Here is a 25124-nt window from a genome sequence, read left to right as displayed (position 1 = left end):
GTTGATGTTGCAAGGTGTGACTTTATTGAAGAATGATATAACTTGGCACGTATGTCTTATTTCAAAGCTCAAGCGTAAGACGAAATTATACACCCCATTATAAAAGGTCAATTAAGAGAAAACCCCTCCCCTAAAAGGGTAGCAGCAAGTCAATTCCTATGTGTATTCATAAATCCTGACAGTAGTCAAAAATTTAAGCATCAGATGAAGAACAAAGAACTTAAGGCATCAGAATCATAATCAAATGGTAACAATCTCTGTATGCTGACGGAACTGTACACGAGATCAACGAACAGAAGGTGGCTTTCTAGACTTCGATTATCCTTTGCTAGAATTTCAGCTTCTTGATGGACTCATGATTTTTGTAGGTATCTGGTATGCTTTTTGGTCAACTCTTCGCATACGGACTAAACACCACACACAGGCAAATCACGAGCATGTATCTATTTAATAAGTTTATCACAACAATTAGGCCCCCATTATGGTAATTGGGGGAGAGGTATAGGTTATCTAACCCCAATTTAGAGGGGGGCTATAATGAGAAATACTTCGCAAATTCTCTAGGAGCTGATCAGTTGTCCCTGATTAACAATGGCGGAGGATGATTTTTCTGTAGGTTCGTTTCTTCGCAGTGACCTACATCCTCACAGGCAAGAAGAAACAGCTTTTCGGTCCGAATGAGGGATATACCGTCAGCGTACCTTCCCTGATCTTAGCGGCATTTCGTTTGACAGCTTTTGTTGCTGCACGTCTTGCGCTGCTACTGCAGGCAAAGATTGGTGGGTTGAAAGCGCTGTGCTCTAAGTCTACAACGCGTTGTTCGTGTTTCGCTTTTTTATTGATTCGTGATACTTGTATGGATCTGCCAACGTAGTTTTCAATCTAACGCGTGGCAGATAACCTGTGAGGCAATACATTCTCTGCCATCTTAAATAGAAAAAAAGGCCGTGTACACCATCCGGCAACAATGGATGTAGGTCGGAAAATAGTGGATGATTAGTAGCATTTAGCCGGATGCTGCACTCTGTGCCCCTCCAGACAGTGTAAAGACGGCCCAGTCACAAAAATAACGAACAAGTGGAGAGGAAAGCACCTATATCTATAGCACACATAGGGAAATGGCATGGAAGGTTTAAATTAAAAATGGAATATCAAGCAGAAAGCAAAAGAATAAAGTTAAACAGCCAAACATTCAGTGCAGCCTTCCCTCCTTCACGACGGCACTAATCAAAGTCTCACTGAGAACACGAGAACACTAGGCTTGAGGGCGCGACTTCCCCTCAAGCAGAGAGCACAGCTCCTCAGAAGTTCGAAGCTGATTTTCGTTTGGATGTAGCTTATAGTGTCGGCGTACGGCTCTCTGCGTTTTTTGCTGATCTTGGTTGCGAGTTGTTTCATAACGTGCGATGTTGATGGCCCAGCACCGCCCGAGGAACAAAAACCAGTGCGTTGAAGCTGCTGTGTTCGGTTTCGCGGATTTGCTTTTGCTCTTCTTACTTATTTCGCTTGCGCTTGATGCTCTCGTAATATTTGCATCTTTTATGGTCTTTTGGCAGCTCTTCGCTTGAGGGTAGGAAATCTTCACATCGAAGAAAGTGGGATTGAAGCGGGAGCCCCTCAGACCGTTTGCCTTGATGTCCAATTGAGCTTCATCATCAGTAGTGGTGGAATTACTCGAGAAAATTTCTTCATCGGGCGACAGAATTTTTGGCTTTATCTGGACATCGTGACAAACGTCATCTAACAGGTTAGCAAACACGTCTCGGATTTCGTTGTGTCGTATGTGGGTATATACCCGTTTTGACGGAATATAGGGCATGGGTGAGGCTAAATTCTTTCCCGCATGGGCATATGGCTGGCGCGTTCTTCGCTTTCCAGGTATAGCGAAGTTCTATTCCATCACGAAACTCAATGTTTGTGAGTTCGAAACCATGTTTGATAACGGAGGCAGGTTAAACCAGCTAGATGCTCTTTTTGCCGAGGTCAGCTGGATGGTATACTTCATTTCTGGTAGATTGTTTTCAATTCTGGATTTTTTCGAGATGATTTTACGTTGCATGTCTGCTTTCTATCTGAGACTGATCTTGGTTTGTTCTAATTCACATTGATGAATTTGGAATGAATCATTATTGAATGACGCCAATGGACTTGAGAGTTCAATTGATTGCTCAAAATTTTAATGAAAATCTTGTGAGAGGGCGATGTTAAGCCCACCCATTCTGAGAGGGAGAGAAAAAAATTCTCTTTCCTCTTGGATTTTTTCTTTGCCGACGATGTTTGGTATGACTCGGCCAAGCTGCTCCTCCACATTGTACAAAACCCGTCCATGGAAGGTGTAGTGCGCGAGAAGAAGCCCAACTTCTGTTGAATCCCCTTCGTCAAACATGCATAGGCATTCAGGGGAGAGGTGAGAGCAAATTGACCAAGTATTTCCAAACATTTTGTGTGTTTAATTTCTGCATCTTTCACGAAATTTTTACAATAACTCAGCCCAAAACTCGAGCGCCCTGCTTGATTTCCACATTTGAGCCTGCAAACACAGTTGACGCTTGGCGCTCGCTTCCTGGCTTAATTATCAACTGACGTTTTGGAGGATTGACAATATATCCGTATTTGGGACCAAGGTGAGTGAGCTTGCCGAAAAGTGCTCTGATATCTTTTAACTTACCAACGACCCTACCAAAATCAGCATACCATTTTCGTGTCAAGGAGTCATTCTGATGTCTTGTTATTATTGGTAGGATTGGGATTCCATACATTGCCATCGCAAGGGGATCGCCTTGTGTTGTGTCGTACGTTCCTGAGACAGATGGGTCGACTTAACGATGTCGACATGAGTCGGTTGGCTATAAGAATTCTGTAAGATAACATGCAAAGATGGCCATAAGGCTTTCACGTTCTCTAATGCTGTTTGTCTATTGAGCACGTTAAATGCGTTTTTGGAATCAATTAGTAGAATTGCTTCGTTTTCGGGATCATCAAGTCTGTGGCAAAGCAAATGTATGATATGTTCTATGCCGCTTTCTTGACCTAGGACAGCTGCATGTTTCCACCAAGGGATGCTAGATCTTGCCTGATGCAGTTGACGATTATGCGTCCGGTGATGCGACGCATTACTTCACCAATACCAATAGGTCTCACACCTGGACATTAATCCAGAACCACTAGTAGACAACCATTGACAGTCAAATCATTCGGTGATATTATGGACGCGGCCAGCCTCTTAGCAAACTTCGCAACAAGCTTGCACAGGTTCGCAGAGATTTGTCCGAGAGCAGAAAGTAGTCTACGCCAGTCATCGGCATCCAGACCTGAAGGCCCGGCACTGCAATGAGTCTTTGTTGTATGCTTGCGGACAAGCCTGGCACTGATTTTGCCAAAAACAGCGGGGTGGTAGAAAAGCGTTCGTGGATGTTCGCTCTGAATGCAGTTGGGCTCCAAAGGTTGCCCTTCAGGATGTTTGTTGCGTAAAATCTCAAGGACCGGACTACCGCCTTTGAGATCGGTAGGCGCGAGCACGCCGCCTTTATTCTCATCCGAAAGAACGCGAATAGCATTACTGATCTTACCACAAGGCATGAAGTAGTTGAAAACCTTGAGGTCAGAGTGCTGCTTTTTGTTCCTTGAATTCAATCACATTTGGATTGCCCTCGCTTCACAGAACAGTTCTGAGAAGTTGCAGCTGTGGCAAGCACGCAGTCTTCGCTTGATGATCTTATTGTTTGATCCATTGTCCGTGTTCTTCGTTCAACTGAGGGTTAGGTGCGGGCGTATCAAACAGAGTGTTAGAGATATATCGGATCTATTTTTGTTTACAGCAATCCGGGAGAGGACACAGTGAAGGGCTTCGGCGAACTTTTCCCCTCTCTTGTTCTTACTGAGCGTGAAGAACGAGGGCTTCCATGTGACAATGTTTCCAGCTGAAGTTTTCGGTCCATTCTTTCACTAAGGCTAGACCACTGCATTTCACGTGAAAAAATTCATAACACGTATGACACCAGGCGCCTCCCCTACGTAAGTGACCCTTGCAGAGTGGACAATGGGTTTGATCAGCCATCAGGCACCGGCCTAGGAGTGGGGAAAACTGCACTGAATGGGACTAGATTAGGTTAATTACAGGAGCGTAATAACAGCAAGTATATTTGAAGTATTGAATGATGTTAAAAAGAATAATAGTGAAAACATGGTTTCCATAAAAAGAGAAGTGCACGGTGTCTTTACAGAACAGGTTAGATTCAAAAATATTTCTAAGTGAGGGTGAAACAATAAACAACATTAAGGCACAAGAATCAATATAATTAAAAAAAAGCGTAGTTAAGGGCACTGATTTTCTTATTTATGGTGCGATTACAGCTGGTGGGTATAAATTTGGGAACAATCAAATTATTTGGGCTAAATTCAACAATATTGAGCTGAATCTGAAGCATAAAAAGTGGGTCTTTCCCTTTATTGCCCTCCACCACAAATCTTGAAGGTTAAATAACATATTAACCGTGGGGTGGGGGTGCAATGATGGGAGAGACCCAAAAATGTGCCTACTATTCTGAGGGCCACAAACAGATACGATCTGTTCAGCAATCTCGAACGAAAGATCAGAGGAAAGCATTAGAAACTAAAATTGTTCAAACTCTGGGGAGTCAAGGAAGGTGTGTTTAAGAATCTACCAATTATTCAGCAAATGGCAAGATCAAGAACTCAAACCAACGAATAAGCAGCAAAATTGAGCCGCGAATCAACATACAGAGCTCCTATAACCCTAAGCCGAATTCACCCTGTTTTCTCAATACACATTCCAGAGGATTCGAAAAGTTAATCGGAATTGTTATGATTGGCAATTACAAACGAGCAACATCCACAAACGATGGTAAAGTCAAAATTAATTGATCATATTTGCCGTTATTGGAACAACTATTTTTTTGGAACTTCAATTAATTGATTGTTCCTCTTTCTATCTACCCAATAGGTTTCATAAAAAAAGAAAAAAGTTAAATAAAGAAAACCCCTTTCCCAACACTGGGTAAATATTAGCTGGTCACTTTTCGTTAGGTCAAAGTGATATCGAATCAACGGCATAGCGTTCAACCAGATTGATGCTCCCTTTTCAATAGCAAAGTCAAGTGAGCGAGTCTTATTGTTATTCAATTCACTCTTGATTTGCGTTTTTTTATATGATACCGAGCTCTTTCTCCTTTTTTTATATTCTGTCTGATATGTTTCATTTGTATTTCACTTTTATGATAACGAGCTCTTTTATTTTATGTCTGATTTTTTTTGCTTTAGTTTGGCTTCGAGTAGAGATGGTGATAAGGGACTCCTCCCTCATCGGCAACGAAAAAATATTCCAGTGTTTTTGTTAGTAGGCGAGGTTCGTTAAAGATTAGTTTATAGATCATTGTTGATTGCTTCTCACATTCTTTACAAAAGACTTCTTTCTTAAGTGTTGTACGAGCTAAGAAGGTCATTTTACGTTGAACCGATGTATTGAACGATATTTAAACATTTGAGGTGAAACATTGTCTTGAACGGCCAGTTTTTTTTACAACGAGTTCTGCTGTTTTAGTGATATTTCTACAAATTTCTTTTCTGCATTATCACATTCATTTTCACTACCAAGTGCTCTACAACCGTTAACTAGTTCCACTTTGTCGTGAACAAAGATCTGCTGTGCTTTTTCAAAAAAGATATTCTGTGGTAATGATGTGACATTTGGTAACCGAAAGCAGGGCCATGTTTTTTCAATGAGTCGGAAAGCTTCATGAGTCAAGTTATCAACAGAACCGACAGTGCTGTCATCTTCCGCATATCACTTTGAACTGTGAAGCGATCCATTAGAAGTTCAACTGAACAGATATTGGCAATTCAATGCATCGACTTCGCAAGGGGTTGCCTTGGGTTCTACCCTCCTGAGAGAAAATCGTTTGTCTACTAATGAACAAAATTGTTGCATCACAATATGAATTACGTATCAAATGATAGAGAAAAGCGCATACTTTCACAATGTTCTGTAAATCAGGGTCACGACTGAAAGTATTGGAAGTATTTTTTGCGTCGATAAGCAGGATCGACTCCAAATCTGTGTTTTCAAAATCAGCTCAACATTAAGGTTTGTCTAAGCAAATTCGACAATAGTTCTTAAAATATTTCGCCTGAGGACTGCGCCAATTCCTATCGGTCCTACACTTAGGCATCTATCCAGAGCTATCAACCAATATGAATTATATGGAAGAAAGATTGTGAAAAGAAATGTAGCAAGGGGTATTCCTAGTATAGCAATCGTTTTGCATAGATCAGTTGAGGACGACGTAAACTATGGTATTGGAACGGAAGGGCCATGGCTTCTATTCGTCTTCAAGGCAGACTTTCTAATCATTGAGTTCGTTGAGTTTTTCAAATATGGATTTATGGTATGATAAATTTTTTGGATTGACAAATGTGTTTTGCGTGGTTCTGGATGTTTCTCGCAAAAGACATCAAAGACTGTTTCCTTGTCAATTTTGTCAGTTAAAGACAGGACACCAAATTTTGCTTCTCCTGTAAATCTTCGAATGGCATTGGACATTTCTCCTTTTGGCATGTAATTATCAAATTCTTTGTATTCATCGACAGATCGTTTTACTTTAGTTCTGCTCATACGCTCGTGGATAAATTTGCTTCAGGAAACATTGAATCTATGTCCCACTTTGTCCAATAATATAATCGTCTTGCAACTTTTTTGTTATTCGAGGCAACAACCTCCGCTCTTTTTCTTGCAAGAATGAAAACTTCAAATTGAGGCAATAATATCTTGAATAAAATAGACTATCTTTTCAGTCATGATATCAAGTGTAACGACGCATCCCCCATGTAATTCGTAATATAAGCGATGGCCATCTATACTGACTGTCTGCATTATTGTTTTAGAATTGTCGGTCGGACAGTATAGAAAATCAACTTTTCTTTCTTTCTATTCTAATTGTTTTTTAATTCGAGCTCTAGACAATGACTTGTTCAGAATTTTTTTGAATGCAGTGTTTGCAAGAGTAATTTTTTTATCATCACCCATTTTGGCTTTTCTGTACCAACGCAATGCTATTGACGAATGGATTAATGAATCACCACGCAACATGAAGGCGGAAAACAATCCAATTGCATCACATTGGTTCTCATTTTGTTGCATCGCAGAAGTCCGCTTTGTTAACATTTATCTAGCTTTATGCAATCAGGCGATATTGTATTTGTTGGTCTTATTTAAAATTTGGTTGTTCTATATAATCGGAAAAATGTTTGTCTCTTGCTCTAACCTGCATAAATTAAATGGTAGTTTGTTTGCATTTTGCCCTCCCTCCACTAAAGTCCATTTATGCTTAAAAAGAAAGAGTGCGCAAAAAAAATGTACAGAATTCACTAAGACTGTAATCTTTATAAAAAAAGTTGCCCAGTGTTACACCTCCACCGATTGTTCATAGGTAATTGAATTCATTGTTTCAATACAAACTGAGCTCCTTAGCTCAAACAATTCCCAATTTTTTGAAGACTTGTTAAAAATTGTGGTACAATAACAAACGAAAAGCTAGAAAATCTACTTAAAAAATACTACCTACAATAAAAAAAATACAGATATATTTTTTGTGGCCGATAGGTGAGGGAGGCGTACACTTCAAAAAACTTTGAGACCGTTTTACAGAAATCGAACGATCAGTTACATCAGAACATCAGAACATCTGTTATCCTTATCCCTTCCCAAAGCCCAAACAAAGAATCAACAAGTCGTATGAACCATAGAGTGAGAAAGCGCTTGATATCATGTCGAAAAAGAAACAATTAATGGCCATTTGAATATTAACGAGATTGGCTCACTTAACTTAGCTAGTGAAAATGGAGAATCAAGCCGGTTGAACCCTCTAACACAGAAATAATATCACTTTGACCAACAAAAAGAAAATTTGGAGAGTGTATTGTTCAAGGGGGGGGGGATTTTTCTCAAATGAGGTGTGTGTGTAAATTTTTCATTTTACTGATAGATTCCAAAATACGAAATGCTTTATGAAAAAGTAGCGCTGTTAAGGCAATGAACCATTCAAAATTTGCCCAATGTGGGAGGGGAATTTGATAATTTAGTTCATACTTTTCTAATAATTATGAGAGGCTATATGTTACCTGCACACGAAGCGCTAAAAAGTAAAAAAAAACCCCGGTTTCTTTTGAGCTCGGCATTCAATTCGTGGTTCAAAAAAATTCTTTAGTGTGTTCACACTACTTAGTCAATGAATATTGAAATATTGCTGATAAATCCATCGATTTAAAGCATATCATTATCAGAGTTTAAGGAACAACGAAATTGTTGAAAAAATAATATATAATTTTGAAAGGCTGATTTTTTGAACCAGTTATTTCTGCTGTAACAGGATTCATATTTTTAAAAACTAAATTTTAAAACAACAATGTCAATGTCTGTCCAAATCCTTAGATTTTGCCAGGTCACGCGCACCCAAGAGTGACTCAATGCTGTATCACAACAAACAAAAGCTCTCGCAGGCAATGAACTACGACGCGACTTGGAGATCAACCTGAAGGACTCGCAGGAGATCATAAGATTCAGTGATAGATGTAAGGCCTGATGAGTTGATTGTTCCCTGAGCTCTCGCATTATAAATAGATGTCACCGTCATTTTTGTTGAATTCAGTTACGGTTGCAAAGCATTTGTCAGTCTCTTTTCACAGCTCAAGGGAAAAAACCGTTCAGCACCAAGCAGCAATATATGAGCTGCAACATCCCTTGCATGTGCAATTTTTTTTCGATCAAGGAAAAGAATGCTTACATTCAGGCACGCAAAACAAAATTCAATATTCCGCGGCTGTTTAAGCAAATTGCGTTAACAGTTTTCTTTTCGAAGGTCTGATATCGCCTGATGGATTATCGTTTTTTGAATATTGAGACTTTTTGTTAGAGTTTGATGGCTCTGTATTGACGCAATTTTTTTAAGAATGCGTTTTGATTTTTTGCATTAAATATTACTTGTGCCCTCAGGTATACTTTTGAAAATTTTTTTTCTTCATTCATGTCCGTCAGCTATCTCTTTTGAGCAAACTGTGGTACGGAAATGCTTGTAAATGTCATGTTAAATCAATGGCATCTCACTTTGATTGAGTTCATAATTTGATTTACCCTAGGAAGGCATTCTTTTTCAAATGATTTAAGTCTTGTCTTCCGCTGAGCTAAAATGAATTTATTTTTAATGCAGTCAATTTACCGAACAAAGCAGCTGAAAAAGAGCAGGTTGTATAATGAACGCTCAAGCCTAACTAAGTCTTCAACTTCAGAAGGCGCATTAGAAAGTTATTTTTAGGAACAAGTGTGTAAAGGTGAAAGCGCAAAGCATAGTTCGTGAAAAAAAGCCATGAAATTTATGCATCCAGAAAGCTGTCTCATTATTCTTTTGCAGCCTTGTTGTGGAATGACGCCTTTTTTAAATAGTAAGAAACTTCGCGGAATTCTTTATGAAATGACAACTAAACAATTTTGGGATGCAGTGGACGGCTCATTCACAAAAAAACACAAGAAAATGATATTGAGTGCAACCATTTTCTAACGAGAAACCAATTGATAGGTGAATCAGTGGAACAGTTTTTCGGAATGTCGATCAATCAAACAAAAGCCAACAATCAATTGCAGAGAGGATTAACTACAAATCTCAATGCTCGCAACTCCGCTGTTAATTCACGCTATTTCATCAACATCAGGGTTGACAACCGGAGACCAACTCAAACATGCCGTGGTTGTGGCCAAAACTGGAATTTTGACCATAAAGAAAAATGTGCAGCGCAAGGCAAAAATTATTTAAACTGCGGAATTTAGGAAAGCTTTGCTAAATTGTGCTAATAGGCCAAAATCCGATCCCGAAACAGAAAAGGCAATGAAAATCTGAAAAATATTGAAAGTGAAGATACTTAGCCCACAGGTGAAGTTCAAGTTAATGAAATTCATTAAAAAAGTTAACGACAGTATGATTCCAATTACTTCTCTTCCGACGATAATTGTGTTGCCTCAATAGAGCATTTGTGAAAACTTTAGAGAACCGTTGGATAAAAAAGTAATTCATATTACTTATTGTTTACTTATTGCTTACTTATTGTTTATATTACTTATTATATTAGCTTATTGTTTCCACCGATGAATCTTCATACCGGACTATGGAAGCCACTATAAAACATTTGAGAAGGGACTAAAATAGGCCGATAGAAACAAAAGGCAAAAAACAGTCTTCTATAAGTCTCAACGAACAAATTGCGCATCCAGTCGACATAAACGTCGATAAAGATGACCATGAACCAGTGCTCTGCAGAGATTGGTACTTTCAATACAACAAATAACTGGAAATATGGTTAATGATCCATTCGTCTAGTGTTCACTGAAAAACAAGTTCATAAAGATTTCGATAAACTCGTAACCCGTATCGGAAGTCTGTACACCGATTAAGAAAATTTTTCCCAATTATAGCATTTCTTTGATGTGTTTTTCGTCCACCATTGAAGAAAGGAAATAAATTCGTTTGTACTCCGGAACATGATATTCAGTTCGAACAAAACAAACCTGAGGTACCGAAAGTCATTGAGAATTGGCACTATAATACAAACTTAGAATTTCGTGTCAAACTAGACGCTTCAGGTGCCGGTCTTGGTGCCGCTTTAGAATAGAAACTGTCGACGGCTCCATTTTCCAGAAACTAGTATTCAGATCCAGTTTTCTGAGTTTGAACGAAGAATGTAACTGCTTTAATGAACTAAATTTAATAATACTTCTTTGCAAAATGAAATCCAAATTTCGGACACAAATGCAACCCCATCTAACCCTTCCCCGGGTTATATTTCAATCAACGCTAACATCGATTACACGTATTTTAACCGGCTCCGCAGGCTGTGGTAGTAAATCAAAAACGATGGAACAACTTTCGAGTCCAAAATTATTCAACTATTCACACTAAATTCTTGGCTATTCTTATAAGAGTAGACCCGTTGTTGAAGGGTGTACGCGACGCAGTCACAAATGGTGCGATGGTCAGTGTTAAGCAATCAATTCCTACAAACAAAATTTTTGGGGTGACTTTCACGTTAATTCAGTTTGTCTTTGTGTTGACAATCGCATTGCGTTTCATAATTTTTCCGCAAACCTGTAAACTAATCACTTCATGTTGCACACCCAGGTAGTTGGGGAATGATATTATTTTGTCAGCATACATTCTGGCCGTAAATGAACCGCAAAATTTTTCAAAGATATAAACCATGTACCGAGATTGTGACACATTATTTTAGCATAAAAATGACGGTCTCAAAAAAACTGAATTGAACAAAATCAAGAGACACAAATTAATTGCGGAAGGCTCAATTTAACTAAAAAGGAGTTGAAAATATTTTTAGCTTGCATAGATTGTTTTTTTGAATACTCATCTGCAGAAGTCTTTGATAAAACAATTGATGAAGAGATTGTAAAATTTTTGACAACGCTATGTACATACACGCTGTATTCCAAGCACTAAGCGCTTAGATTGAGCCCGCCGTCTATTTAGAAAACAAGTCACCTCATTTTGTGTTCAAAATTTTTTTGACACCCAAAAAGCGCCTGCTTACGATCATAAGGCTACTGCTTTTGTAGAGCGAAGGCTAAAGACTGTAAAACGTCACATTTTGTGAATCAAAGAAACTACACATTATAAAAACGATAAAGATTTAAATGTCAAGCATGCAATTAGATCAATAACCTATCACACGTGGAACAAAAACAAACGTACTACGGGTTTTAGCCCAGTTGAGGGCATTTTTGGGAGAGGACAAATTACTACCCTCATTAACATCATTACGACGCCAAAATTCAAATCAAACTTAAACAATTATCTTAGAACACAATATTTACATCAAGAGACAGTACCACCAGATGATTATTGGGACAACAATGTGCAAACAATCTTGGAACGAAGCGACAAACTTATTGAATGAGGAACGTGAGAATCCAACTGCACGCCGGCCGCTGCAGAGCGTCCTACATATTTGTGGAGATATTTGCCAAAACGAATCCTATCTAATGCAAAATCTACAGAAGGAATGAATTGCCCGGAATATCAAAGATTTAAAACAAAATTGGCTGAGCAAAAACTATATACGAAGCAAAAGCAGCAAAACAAATTCAATAACGTCATCAAAAAACTCTTATTTTCAACGTGCACTTGCCTGTCAAAAAACACAGAGATTTGAATTTGCAAGAAAAACTTACTATTTGACTACAGATTTTCCTCCACCTCCTCAACAAGCTCCCCAATCTACTGGCTCCGCAATTTTTACACGATAGAGAATTGTACTATTTCATTTCGTGTCAAGTGGGAAATGTGTCACGGAAATGCTTCTAAATAACAATTTTTTTCAATTTCATCTCACTTGCTTTAGTTGAATTTATGAATGCATTCGCCCTGCAAATGTGTTTTTGTTCATGCACATCTAATTCGCCCGCTGACTCAAATTGTTTTCTTTTGTTCACCCATGTGCTTATCTTTTACTTGTTAGAACACTTGTTGGAATCTAACATTGTAGGACGAAACAAATCGCTTTGCACAGTATGCAGGAACGGTTGTTACTCTAAGTCAGATGGCGGCTGCTTATCTGCTTCCTTCAAGGGAATTGAACTGTGAAGATCCAAATGATAGCAAAAGACCTCAACACTCCGCCAAGAGTGGATAACGTTATAGAAAGTTAACAATTTGATCCGAGTTGCGCATTTATGTTGATGGCTATTTTTCCAGTTCGTAGAGATCCCCTTGGGGTTGTACAAAATCTCGCTCTAGCAATTTCAATGCTCTCTATAAAATTTATCAACAAAAAACAAAACAGTTAAAAACATTCCGTTGCAGGTGGCATAGATACAGACTTTAGATTGCTACTCGTGTGCCCTTTTGTAACGGTAAAATTGCTCTTTGCGGAGTACTCGGATTTGAATTCATAAATAATGGTGAAAATTGCAAGTTTGAGCGAGCCGCTTTTGTTAATAAGTGGCCTCCTGTTTGACAAAAGATAGCTATATGTGCCCTAAAACAAGTTGAGAATGATCTAACGAGAGGTTCTCAGTTGCGTTTTATTTAAAAAATTGCGAAATCTGTGACTGCTGATGGTGGCGATCTCCTTCTTTTTCGCATGGTGACCGTAAATGTACCTCCACATTAATTGCTGCTGCCGAAGATTTAAATGATGTACAGATAAAGGTGAGAATCTGACGCACGTTATTCAAGCATTAAAATGAAAAACTCACAAAAACTGTGCTGAAACCAATGGAGAGAAAAAAATTGTTCTTAGAAGTCCCATTTTAATCGAAAAATTGTTCGATGAAAATTTTTAGCACCCATAGATCATTATTATAGTACCTGTCTACAGAGGTCTTTGATAAAGCTGATGGTGGAAAAGTAAAAAATTTTTCACAAGACTATGTACTCACGGTATTCCGCGCACTCTAGGATTAGATTCAGCCTGTTGTCTAATTAGAAAACACGTCACCTCATTTTGTGTTCAATATATTATCGACACTCGCAGAGTGCCTGCTAACAGTCATACGGCTGCTGGTTTTTTAGAGCAAATGATTAAGACCTTAAAAAACGCCGCTTTTCATGCATTAAAGAAGCTACACTATATAAAGAAGATTAAGATTAAGTCAATCATGCAGAAACTAGTATTCCGATCCAGTTTTCTGAGTTTGAACGAAGAATGTAACAGCTTTAATGAACTAAATTTTTTAAGAGTAGTTACTTCTGTTGAGAATTTTAAGTGAAGATCTTGTTGGCAAATCATTAACTGTCATTACTGATCATAAAACACTATTATCAATCATGAAGGATCCCGTTCAAATAAACATTGTATTAGAAGATTGAAAATTTGGATTGATAGACTTTTTCCATTTGACTAAAATTGGGCTTGAAGATTGCAATTCCCTTCAATAAATTCGAAAGGCAATCGTGACAAAAAATAGGACGCAATTTTGTGATGAAAATATTGGACTTTTCTTTTAAAATACCCTTATTAATTCACATACGTCAAAACATATCTACCAGAATTTAGAAGCTCCAAAGAGTAGTCTGCCAATTTTTACTAAATTAAATTGCTCTAAGCAAGTAAATGCCCTCTTTATACTCACATTATTCACAATTCCGACTCTAATTCGCTTTTTGCCTGCAAGCGCTCGGCAAACAACGTGCTTAAATTATTTTCAACTCTTTCATTGCAAAATGAAATCCAAATATCGGACACAAATGCAACCCCATCTAACCCTTCCCCGGGGTTATATTTAAATCAACGCTAACATCGATTACACGTATTATAACCGGCTCCGCAGGCTGTGGGAGTAAATCAAAAACGATGGAAGAACTTTCGAGTCCAAAATTATTCAACTATTCATGCTAAATTCTTGGCTATTCTTATAAGAGTGGACCCGTTGTTGAAGGGTGTACGCGACGCATTCACAAATGGTGCGATGGTCAGTGGTAAGCAATCAATTCCTACATTCAAAGTTTTTGGGGTGACTTTCACGTTAATTCAGTTTGTCTTTGTGTTGACAATCGCATCGCGTTTCATAATTTTTTCGCAAACCTGTAAACTAATCGATTCATGTTGCACACCCAGGTAGTTGTAGAATGATATTCCCTTGTCAGCATGCATTCTGGCCGTAAATGAACCGCAAAATGTTTCAGAGATATAAACCATGTACCGAGATTGTGACACATTATTCTAGCATAAAAATGACGGTCTCAAAAAAACTGAATTGAACCAAATCAAGAGACACAAATTTATTGCGGAAGGCTCAATTTAACTAAAAAGAAGTTGAAAGTATTTTTTAGCTTGCATAGATTGTTTTTTTGAACACTCATCTGCAGAATTCTTTGATAAAACAATTGATGAAAAGGTTGTAAAACTTTTGACAACACTATGTACATACACGCTGTATTCCGAGCATTAAGCGCTTAGATTGAGCCCGCCGTCTATATAGAAAACAAGTCACCTCATTTTGTGTTCAATATATTATCGACACTCGCAAAGTGCCTGCTAACAGTCATACGGCTGTTGGTTTTTTAGAGCAAATGAAGAAGACGTTAAAAAACGCCGCTTTTCATGCATTAAAGAAGCTATACTATATAAAGAAGATTAAGATTTTAAAGTCAATCATGCAATTAGATCATTAAATTATCAAATACTGATATTAAAACAACGTATTACAAAATTTAGCCCATTTGATGCAATTTTCCGAAGAAGACCAAATAATACCGTAATTAACATCATTACGACGCCAAAATTCAAATCAAACTTATACAATTATCTTAGAACACAATATTTACATCAAGAGACAACACCACCAGATGATTATTGGGACAACAATGTGCAAACAATCTTGGAACAAAGCGACAAACTTATTGAATGAGGAACGTGAGAATCCAATTGCACGCCGGCCGCTGCAGAGCGTCCTACATATTTGTGGAGATATTTGCCAAAACGAATCCTATCTAATGCAAAATCTACAGAAGGAATGAATTGCCCGGAATATCAAAGATTTAAAACAAAATTGGCTGAGCAAAAACTCTATACGAAGCAAAAGCAGCAAAACAACTTCAATAACGTCATCAAAAAACTCTTGTATTCAACGTGCACTTGTCTGTCGAAAAACACAGAGATTTGAATTTGCAAGAAAAACTTACTTTTTGACTACAGACTTTCCTCCACCTCCTCAACAAGCTCCCCAATATACTGGCTCCGCAATTTTTACACGATAGAGAATTGTAGTAATTCATTTCCTGTCAAGTGGGAAATGTGTCACGGAAATGCTTCTAAATAACAAATTTTTCAATTTCATCTCACTTGCTTTAGTTGAGTTTATGAATGCATTCGCCCTGCAAATGCGTTTTTGTTCATGCACATCTAATTCGCCCGCTGACTCAATTTGTTTTCTTTTGTTCACCCCTGTGCTTATCTTTTACTTGTAAGAACACTTGTTGGAATCTAACATTGTAGGACGAAACAAATCGCTTTGCACAGTATGCAAGAACGGTTGTTACTCTAAGTCAGATGGCAGTTGCTTATCTGCTTCTTTCAGGAGAATTGAACTGTGAAGATCTAAATGATAGGAAAAAGACCTAAACACTCCGCCTAGAGTGGATAACGTTATAGAAAGTTAACAATTTGATCCGAGTTGTGCATTTATGTTGATGGCTATTTTTCCAGTTCGTAGAGATCCCCTTGGGGTTGTACAAAATCTCGCTCTAGCAATTTCAATGCTCCTCTATAAAATTTATCAACAAAAAACAAAACCGTTAAAAACAATCCGTTGCAGGTGGCGTAGATACAAACTTTAGATTGCTTGACATAAAAATTCGTCTGCCCTTTTGTAACGGTAAAATTGCTCTTTGCGGAGTACTCGGAACTGAATTCCTAAATAATGGTGAAAATTGCAAGGTTGAACGAGCAGATTTTGTCAATAAGTGGCCTCCTGTTTGACAAAAGATAGCTATATGTGCCCTAAAACAAGTTGAGAATGATCTAACGAGAGGTTCTCAGTTGCGTTTTATTAAAAAAATTGCAAAATCTGTGACTGCTGATGGTGGCGATCTCCTCCTTTTTCGCATGGTGACCGTAAAAGTAACACCACATCAATTGCTGCTGCCGACAATTTAAAATATGTACAGATAAAGGTGAGAATCTGACATACGTTATTCAAGCATTAAAATGAAAAACTCACAAAAACTGTGTTGAAACCAATGGAGAGAAAAAATTGTTTTTAGAAGTCCCATTATAATCGAAAAATGGTTGGATGAAATTTATTGAGCATCCATAGATCTTTATTATAAGTACCTGTCTACAGAGGTCTTTGATAAAGCTGATGGTGGAAAAGTAATGAACTTTTCACAAGACAATGTAATCACGTATTCCGCGCACTATAAGCCTAGATCCAGCCTGTTGTCTATTTAGAAAACACGTCACCTCATTTTGTGTTCAATACATTATCGAGACTCGCAAAGTGCCTGCTAACAGTCATACGGCTGTTGGTTTTTTAGAGCAAATGATGAAGACGTTAAAAAACGCCGCTTTTCATGCATTAAAGAAGCTACACTACACAAAGAAGATTATGATTTTAAAGTCAATCATGCAATTAGATCATTAAATTATCAAATACTGATATGAAAACAACGTATTACAAAATTTAGCTCATTTGATGCACTTTTCCGTAGAAGACCAAATAATACCCTAATCAACATCATTACGTTGCAAAAAATTCAAATCAGACTCATAAAAATATCTTAGAGCACACTTTACGTCACGGGACAGTAACAGCAGAAGATTGTCCAAATGATAGGAAAAAGACCTAAACACTCCACCAAGACTGAATAACGTTATAGAAAATTAACAGTTTGATCCGAGTTGTACATTTATGTTGATGGCTATTTTTCCAATTTGTAGAGATCCCCTTGGGATTGTACAAAACCTCGCTCTAACAATTTCAATGATCATCTATAAAATTTATCAACCAAAAAACAAACACAGTTAAAAACATTCCGTTGCAGGTGGCGTAGATACAAATTTTAGATTGCTTGACAAAAAAACTCGTCTGCCCTTTTGTAACGGTAAAATTGCCATTTGCGGAGTACTCGGAACTGAATTCCTAAAAAATAGTGAGAATTGCAAGGTTGAGCGAGCAGATTTTGTTAATAAGTGATCTCCTGTTCAGCAAAAGATAGCTATATGCGCCCTAAATCAAGTTGAGAATGATCTAACGAGAGGTTCTCAGTGGCGTTTTATTTGAAAAAATTGCGAAATCTGAGACTTCCGATGATGGCGATCTCCTCATTTTTTGCATGGTGACCTTAAATGTACCGCCACATCAATTGCTGCTGCCGAAAATTTAAATCATGTACAGATAAAGGTGAGAATCTTACACACGTAATTCAAGCATTAAAATGAAGAACTCACAAAAACTGTGCTGAAACCAATGGAGAGAAAAAAATTGTATTTAGAAGTCCCATTTTAATCGAAAAATGGTTCGACGAAATTTATTTAGCACCCATAGATCATTATTATAGTACCTGTCTACAGAGGTCATTGATAAAGCTGATGGTGGAAAAGTATTAAATTTTTCACAAGACTATGTACTCACGGTATTACGCGCACTATAGGCTTAGATTCAGCCTGTTGTCTAATTAGAAAACACGTCACCTCATATTGTGTTCAATATAATATCGACACTCGCAAAGTGCCTGTTAACAGTCATACGGCTGTTGGTTTTTTAGAGCAAATGATGAAGACGTTAAAAAACGCCACTTTTCATGTATTAAAGAAGCTACACTATATAAAGAAGATTAAGATTTTAAAGTCAATCATGCAATTAGATCATTAAATTATCAAATACTGATATTAAAACAACGTATTACAAAATTTAGCCCACATGATGCACTTTTCCGATGAAGACCAAATAATACCGTAATTAACATCATTACGTTGCAAAAAATTCAAATCAGACTCATAAAAATATTTTAGAGCACAGTTTACGTCACGGGACGGCAACAGCAGAAGATTATCCAAATGATAGGAAAAAGACCTAAACACTCCACCAAGACTGAATAACGTTATAGAAAGTTAACAGTTTGATCCGAGTTGTACATTTATGTTGATGGCTATTTTTTCAATTTATAGAGATCCCCTTGGTGTTGTACAAAATCTCGCTCTAGCAATTTCAATAATCATCTATAAAATTCATCAACAAAAAACAAAAACAGTTAAAAACATTCCGTTGCAGGTGGCGTAGATACAAGTTTTAGTTTGCTTGACATAAAAACTCGTCTGCCCTTTGTAACGGTAACATTGCCCTTTGCGGAGTACTCGGAACCGAATTCCTAAACAATGATGAGAATTGCAAAGTTGAGCGAGCAGATTTTGTTAATAAGTTGCCTCCTGTTCACCAAAAGATAGCTATATGTGCCCTAAAACAAGTTGAGAATGATCTAACGTGAGATTCTTAGTGGCGTTTTATTTAAAAAAAGCAAAATCTGCGACTGCTGATGGTTGCGATCTCTTTTTTTTCGCATGGTGACCGTAAATATACCGCGACGTCAATTCCTGCTGCCCAGGTTTTATATCATTTACAGACAATGGTGAGAATCTCACACACGTTTTTCAAGCATTAAAATGAAAAGCTCACAAAAATTGTGTGAAAACCAGTAGAAAGAAAAAAATGTTTTTAGAAGTCCCATTTTAATCAAAAAATGGTTCGATGAAGTTTATTTAGCATCCATAGATCTTTATTATAAATACTTGTCTAAATAGGTCTTTGATAAAGCTGTTGGTTGATAAGTAATAAATATTTCACGAGATTATGTATTCAAGATATTCCGCGTACTTTACGCTTAGATCCAGCCTGTTGTCTAACTAGAAAACAAGTCACCTCATTTTGTTTTCAAAATATTATCGACACTCGCAAAGTGCCTGCTAACAGTCATACGGCTGTTGGTTTGTAGAGCAAATGATGAAGACGTTGAAAAACGCCGCTTTTCATGCATTAAAGAAACTACACTATATAAAGAAGATTAAGATTTTAAAGTCAATCGAGCAATTTGATCAATAAATTATCAAATGCTGATATAAAAACAACGTATTACAAAATTTAGCCCATTTGATGCACTTTTCCGAGGAAGACCAAATATTACCCTAATTAATATCATTACGTTGCGACAAATTCAAATCAGACTCATACAAATATCTTAGAGCACAGTTTACATCACGGGACAGTAACAGCAGAAGATTATCCAAATGATAGAAAAAGGACCTAAACACTCCACCAAGACTTGATAACGTTATAGAAAGTTAACGATTTGATCCGAGTTGTGCATTTATGTTGATGGCTGTTTTGCCAATTTGTAGAGATCCAATTGGGATTGTACAAAATCTCGCTCTAGCAATTTCAATGCTTCTCTATACAATTTATCAACAAAAAAGAAAAACAGTTAAAAACATTCCTTTGCAGGTGGCGTGGATACAAATTTTAGATTGCTTAACATAAAAACTCGCCTGCCCTTTTGTAACGGTAACATTGCCCTTTGCGGAGTACTCGGAACTGAATTCCTAAATAATGATGAGAATTGCAAGGTTGAGCGAGCAGATTTTGTTAATAAGTGATCTCCTGTTCAGCAAAAGATAGCTATATGCGCCCTAAAACAAGTTGAGAATGATCTAACGAGAGATTCTCGGTGGCGTTTTATTAAAAAAATAGCAAAATCTGTGACTGCTGATGGTGGCGATCTCTGTTCCTTTTTTGCATGGTGACTGGAAATGTACCGCCACATCAATTGCTGCTGCCGAAGATTTAAATCATGTACAGATAATGGTAAGAATCTGACACACATTGTTCAAGCATTGAAATGAAGAACTCACAAAAACTGTGTTGAAACCAAAGGAGAGAACAAAACTGTTTTTAGAAGTCCCATTTTTTTCGAAAACTGTTTTGATGAAATTTATTTACCATCCATAGATCTTTATTACAAGTACCTGTCTACAGAAGTCTTTGAGAAAGCTGTTTGTGGAAAAGTAATATATTTTTAACAAGACTATGTACTGACGGTACTCCGCGCACTTTAAGCTTTGATCCAACCTGTTGTCTAATTAGAAAACAAGTCACCTCATTTTGTGTGCAAAATATTATCAACCTTCGCAGAGTGCCTGTTAACAGTCATACGGCTGTTGGTTTTGTAGAGCAAATGATGAACACATTAAAAAAGCCGCTTTTCATGCATTAAAGAAGCTAAACTAGATAAAGAAGATTAAGATTTTAAAATCAATCATGCAATTAGATCAATAAATTATCAAATGCTGATATAAAAACAACTTATTACAAAATTAACCCATTTGATGCGCTTTTCCGAAGAAGAACAAATATTACCCTAATTTACATCATTACGTTGCGACAAATTCAAATCAGACTCATACAAATATCTTAGAGCACAGTTTACATCACGGGACAGTAACAGCAGAAGATTATCCAAATGATACAAAAAGGACCTAAACACTCCACCAAGACTGGATAACGTTATAGAAAATTAACAGTTTGATCCGAGTTGTACATTTATGTTGATGGCTATTTTTCCAATTTGTAGAGATCCCCTTGGGATTGTACAAAACCTCGCTCTAACAATTTCAATGATCATCTATAAAATTTATCAACAAAAAACAAACACAGTTAAAAACATTCCGTTGCAGGTGGCGTAGATACAAATTTTAGATTGCTTGACATAAAAACTCGTCTGCCGTTTCTAACGGTAACATTGCTCTTTGCGGAGTACTCGGAACTGATTTTCTTAAATAATGGTGAGAATTGCAAGGTTGAGCAAGCACATTTTTTTGATAAGTGATCTCCTGAATGTGCTCCAAAAAATGTTGAGAATGATCTAACGAGAGTTTCTTAGTGGCGTTTTATTTTAAAAAAATGCGAAATCTGTAACTGCTGATGGTGGCTATCTCTTTTTTCTCGCATGGTGACCGTAAATGTACCGCAACAACAATTGCTGCTGCCAAAGTTTTAAAGCATGTACAGATATTGGTGAGAATCTGACATACGTTATTCAAGCCTAAAACGAAAAACTCACAAAAACTGTGTTGAAACCAATGGAGAAATAAAATTGTTTTTAGAAGTCCCATTTTAACCGAATTTTGTTCGATGAAATTTATTTAGCATCCACAGATCTTTATGATAAGTACCTATCTACAGAGGTCTTTGATAAAGCTGTTGGTGGAAAAGTAATAAATTTTTCACAAGACTATGTACTCACGGTATGTCGCGCACTGAACGCTTAGATCCAGCCTGTTGTCTAATTAAAATATAAATCACCTCATTTTGTGTTCAAAATATTATCGGCACTTGCAAAGTGCCTGCTATTAGTCATACAGCTGTCGGTTTTGTAGAGCAAATGATGAAGACGTTAAGAAACGCCGCTTTTCATGCATTAAAGAAACTACACTATATAAAGAAGATTAAGATTTTAAAGTCAATCGAGCAATTAGATCAATAAATTATCAAATGCTGATATAAAAACAACGTATTAAAAAATTTAGCCCATTTGATGCACTTTTCCGAGGAAGACCAAATATTACCCTAATTAATATCATTACGTTGCAAAAAAATTCAAATCAGACTCATACAAATATCTTAGAGCACAGTTTACATCACGGGACAGTAACAGCAGAAGATTATTTGGACAATAAAGATCGAACAAGCTCGGATTGATGCGATGAACATATTGAACGAGCAACGTGAAAAGCCAACTGTACGCCCGACTTAGAAACAGAGATGCTGGCAATGATGAATGCCAATTAATCTCACAAATAAATTTGTCGCATCCAATCCCGGGGAGCGAACAATTATTGCACGTCAACTAACCACCAAACTAACTACCAACGCCGGTAAACTAACCACCAACAACCTATCAACGAAAAAGCTCGATGGGTTGAACGAGTTTCTTGCATGCTGCTTCACTTTTTTAAAAATTTCTTTCACGATAGCCATCATCAAAGACCCCGGCAGCGAAGAAGTGACGGCGGGAAGCACTGACCTTGCCAAATTTGGTTTGAACTCAGAGCATCGTACACAGTTGTGGAGATATGTGCTGAAGAAAATGCTATTTTATGCACAATCTACAGAAGTCAGAAAAGAGAATTGGCCGGAATATCAAAAACATTAGACAAAAGCGGCAAGGTGACAACTATATACCACATAATTGCTATGGAACGACTTCAATCGCGTCATCAACGAATTTTTCAACGAGCATTTTTCTGTCAAAAACTACAGAAACATTAATTAGCACGAAAAACTCGACATTTGACTACAGAATTGCCTCCACCTCCTCAACCAGCTCCCCAGTCTCCTGGCTCCTCAGTCATCAAAGAATTGTAGTAACTAAATTACTGTTGAGGTGAAATTTGTCACGGAAATCTGTATAAGTATCAATTTTGTTAAACTTCATCTCACTTGTATTGAAAAAGGTCATAATTGCAATCGCCCCATTAGATTCTCGTTCGTGTACATTTGATTTTCCTGCTGGTTCGAAAAATTTTTCTTTTGTTTATCAAGCACTTGTGTGAATGCTCGTTGGAATGTCCTGGTAGGACGAAACAAAATGGTTTTCACAGTATGCAAGGACGGAAATGACCTGGAGAAGACGTAGCTGCACACCCAGACTCTATGGGTACAAAGACAATAATTAAAAAATACCAGACAGTTAAAGCAATAAAAGCATGCAAACGCATCCGCAGAGCAAGTGAATGATTTGACTATTCCAACTGGAAATGCTCAATAAGTACTGATTGTGAATTGGCACAAGCAGCTCAATCACACAAAAAACAAAATCGGTTGTGTCCTGAATCCAGGAAGAAAAAACCACGGCTGGATTTTCAAAACACCAAACTAGATATTGGGGCTGTCTCCCAAGCCGATCCAAGAGTTCGAAATCTTGTAAAAGTAAATCCAAGCAACTCCAACCACAAATACCAGAGAAGTTGGCAATATTGTAATGCCGAGGAACAAATGTAAAAATTATCGTTAGTTTAAACACTGGAGTTACCTATTAAACTCTCTTTGTATTATTATGTATTGCTAGTTATGATAGCCAGAACATATAAACAGTTTTGAGTAACAATAAATAGAAAAAAAAGTAAAGTAAAAAGTTGTTTGTAATTGATAGGATGCTAAAGAAGTGTAGTAATTCATTTCTTGATGAGGGCCGAATGTGTCTCAGAAACGCTTGTAAACATCAATTTAGTTCAATTTCATCTGACTGTTTGTAATCTAGTCAATAATTGTATTTACCCTGCAAATGCAATCTTTTTCACGTACTAATTCTCCCGCTGACTCACAATTTTTTTTTCATCGTTCACACCTGTGTTTATCTTGTACATGTTAGAATGCTTGTTGGAATCTAACAATGTAGGACGAAACAAATCGATTTTCAAAGTATGCAATTACGATTATTGCTTTATGTTAGTGAGCGGTTGTTTGACTGCTTCCCTCTGAGGAGTTGAAATTTGCCTGTTCAAATGATAGGACAAAGACCTGAAGACTCCACCAAGATTAGATAGCGTGAATTTTATCCGAGTTGTGCATGTAAATTGATGGCTAATTTTTGCGAATTTGTGAAAATCCGCTTGGGGTTGTCGAAATTCTCGCTCTAGAGTTTTCAATGCTCCTCTATACATTTTCCCACAAAAAGCAAAATCTGCCTTTGCAGCTTTGGTTTTTCTTGTTACGAAAGTTCCGTTAATTACGTCAACCTAATAGCGTTGGTCTACGGTTGCCAATTAATTGCGCTTTTACAAATGGCCGTACTATTTGTGCCACTGCAGGGGTCAACATTAAATTAAGCGAGATTCAAATCAAAATAAAAAAAAAATTGCGTGACATTATTCTCTGAAGGGAAAACTGTTTCATTTGTCTCCGGTTGATTGGAAACCAAGCGATATCTATTTAATGTGGCGGAATTTGGCAAAAAATTTCCATTTTTTAGCCACGTGGTTCTTAGCATTTTCTGTAATCAACCAATTATTACATCTATTAGCACATTCGGCCTAAACAAGGTTGTTTTACCTTGACTCCCAAACAAGTGACGTCTGTTTGCCTACGGTATATTTATCCATTAGTGCTATCTGTGTCATTTGTCGTTCATTAATAAACTTTGAAATCGCTTTTATTTCGATCTCATGATTGTGTTGGTAAATACTTATCTGATCTTCATGCAGATGAAGTTCTGATTGCTGTTTCCTCATCGCAAATTGTTGCCTCCGCTATACCGTCTTTAAGCAGGCCTGGCTTTCTTCTTCAAGCTATTCTCAATTTATTTCGGCTATCTTTAATTATGTCCTTGTTTCCCGTTGACATTATTTACGTTTTTTCAATCAATGAAGTGTTATTGATTTTCAAAACACCAAACTAGATATTGGGACTGTCTCCCAAGCCAATCCAACAGTTCGAAATCTTGTAAAAGTAAATCCAAGCAACTCCAACCACAAATACCAGAGAAGTTGGCAATGTTGTAATGCCGAGGAACAAATGTAAAAATTATCGTTAGTTTAAACACTGGAGTTACCTATTAAAC

Source organism: Convolutriloba macropyga, chromosome 1 (assembly GCF_964194025.1).
Source record: "Convolutriloba macropyga chromosome 1, txConMacr16.3, whole genome shotgun sequence".
Taxonomy (NCBI): domain Eukaryota; kingdom Metazoa; phylum Xenacoelomorpha; order Acoela; family Convolutidae; genus Convolutriloba; species Convolutriloba macropyga.
This window is presented reverse-complemented; position numbering follows the sequence as displayed.